Raw genomic sequence first — 2,535 nt, 5'->3', positions numbered from 1 at the left:
AGCCATCTGTAATTGGATCTAGGACCCTCTTCTGGTGTGTCAGCAACAGTGTGTTCATATACATAAAATAAATGAACAAATCTTAAAAAATAAATAAATAAATAAATAAATAAATAAATAAATAAATAAATAAATAAATAAAACAGACAAAAGAAAAAAGTACCCATACTACTATTCTACCTGGAGTGTGCACATGTATAATTTTAGGGGGGGTTCTCCTGTAATTCCCAAGAAAAATATTGCTTTTGTAAAGTTTTGGTTGACTTGGTTAGTTGTTTTATTAATGTTTGGTTGGGTTTTTGGTTTCTGATTGGTTGTTGGTTGGGTTTGGACTGTGTGTGTTTGAGACAGTTGCTCACTAGGCTGCCCTAATCTCCCTATGCAGACCAGGCTGGCTTCAAACTCACAAAGATCCATCTGCCTCTGTTTCCCAAGAACTGAGATAAAAGGCATTCAACACTACCTCTGGCCTTGTAAGATTTTTTTTTTTTGAAGGTCTCTTCAAATGTTTATTTTTGTCAGAAGAGCTGACAATTTTCTGTTGAGAGTTTTGGTCTACTGTTATAACAAGCATTTCTCCTTTGAAAATCCCACTCAAAACATCTCATTCTTTGAGGTAAAGAACTTAAAAAATGATTTTTAAAGAAACAATTATTAAAATTCCTTTAGCATGATAAATAGAAATAATCTTGTTTTTTATTTTACCCTGGTGAATATATATGTATTTTATACAACAAAGTATCTCTTCTCTTATTGGCAAGCCGCAGGTGAGAATTACCCACGCTCACGCACACTCATCATAGGTCACAGTGCAGCCGTGCCATGCTCATACAGACGGTAAAAGGAACAATTATCAATACTCTTCTGGCAAAACAACCCAGGTTTTGGAATGGCAAAAGCAAAAGAAGTTTAGGCATCAAAGCAGCTCCGGGAGGCATCAGTCTGAGTCTTCATCATCGAGGTAGTCCTCAGCATTGCTTAACGTTCGAGACCCATCTGTTGCCTGCTTCTTCTTCAGGAGCGATGCACAGGCAGCGTTGGTGGCCATGTCCAAGGCTAGCTTCTTCTCATTGTTTCTCAAGACTGTCCTCACACCTTTTGCAAGTAGCAACTGGACAGTGTCTGCATAACCCTTCCAGGCAGCTGCGTGCAGAGCCGTGTCTCCCAGCTTGTTCTGCTGGTTCAGTTCCACATTCGGCTGAGTAAACAGAACCTCCACTATGTCTTTGTGGCCACCGTGGCAGTACAGGGCTGTGCTTCCAGCTTCGTCCAGGCTTTGTTCACGCCCACTCGGTTGTCCAAGCACTCCCTCAGCCAGCTCAAGTTGCCTCTTTTTGCAGCCTCATACAATGGATTGTCAATGGATTCTGCCTGCTCAGCCACATAGTTGCTTGGGATCAGTCCTGTTCTGCCTTTGAATGTCCCTTTCCACCAGCTGGTGTCACTCATGTCAGTGATGTAGATAATATCTCCTTCTTCGAAGTATAATTCATCTGGAGTTCTGGGTTCAAATGTATATAGAGCTCTGAAGACTTTAACTTGCCCTGGTTTGACCGGTTTGGGAGGTGGCTTGGACATGGCGCTACTCGGAGCGGCCAGGCTCAGCCGCTGGAGCCCCACACGCAGACAGGAACTGGGGGCCAAGCCTGTGCTAGCCGCGGCTGCTCCGGACCCGCGCGCAACCCGAAGCGGGACACCGGGACTAGCGAGCTCCGCAGACAGCCCAGCCTTCCCACCAGAAAGTGGCTACACCTCGCTGGCTCGTAATTTATTTATCATATATGAGTACACTGTAGCTGTCTTCAGACACACCAGTAGAGGGCCTCAGATCTCATTACAGATGGTCGTGAGCCACCATGTGGTTGCTGGGATTTGAACTCAGGACCTTTGGAAGAGCAGTCAGTGCTCTTAACCACTGAGCCATCTCTCCAGCCCAAGATTTTTTAAAATAAAGTCCTACATGTTCAATTCTTGTTTAGGTTCAGACAGGAAGGTCTGTGAAAGCAGCCTGACTTTCTGGTCATCCATTCTACCACCTAGGCTGTCTCTTCTTATACAGACGAGAAGCAAGAGGAGAATAAGGCCCCTCAATCATACAGAAATGTTTTTTCCTATTTGCTTCCTTAACGTTCAGTTAAAGCAAGTCCTTTAAATCCAACATGCCAGGAAACCTGAGTAGAAACCTTTCTTGTACTTAAGGAGTTAGCATAAGTTAAGGAAATAGCAAGAATAAAGATTTCATGAGCCCTCAACATACTTCTGGATGTGTAGGCATGACCACCTGGTAAAAACGAAAACCACACCCGGAGCCCCTTTTTTGATTCTAGTCTTTCCTAACTTGGGATTGTTACACTCCCAAGCACTCTTTCTTAGAAGTGCAAATTCTCCCAAAGAAGAGGTTCTAGTAGAGAATGGGCTCACTAGTGCACACCTATAATGTCAACAGTTGGAAGGTGGAGGCGGAAGGGTCAGGAGTTCAAGACCAATCTGGGCTACATGGCACTATGAGTTCGAGGAGAGCCTGGGCTGAGAGCG

General features: G+C 44.1%; 1 pseudogene across 1 annotated transcript; it reads right to left on the bottom strand.

Annotated features, from left to right (window-relative positions):
• Positions 1-479: 479 nt before the first annotated feature.
• Positions 480-1,739, bottom strand: Ostf1-ps1 (osteoclast stimulating factor 1, pseudogene 1; annotated as a pseudogene). The gene has a single exon (XR_015635596.1). The product of XR_015635596.1 is annotated as an osteoclast stimulating factor 1, pseudogene 1 (transcript).
• Between the last annotated feature and the right edge of the window lie 796 nt (positions 1,740-2,535).

This window comes from Rattus norvegicus, chromosome 13 (genome assembly GCF_021556685.1).
Source record: "Rattus norvegicus strain SHRSP/BbbUtx chromosome 13, alternate assembly SHRSP_T2T, whole genome shotgun sequence".
Taxonomy (NCBI): Eukaryota; Metazoa; Chordata; class Mammalia; order Rodentia; family Muridae; genus Rattus; species Rattus norvegicus.
This window is presented reverse-complemented; position numbering and strand designations above follow the sequence as displayed.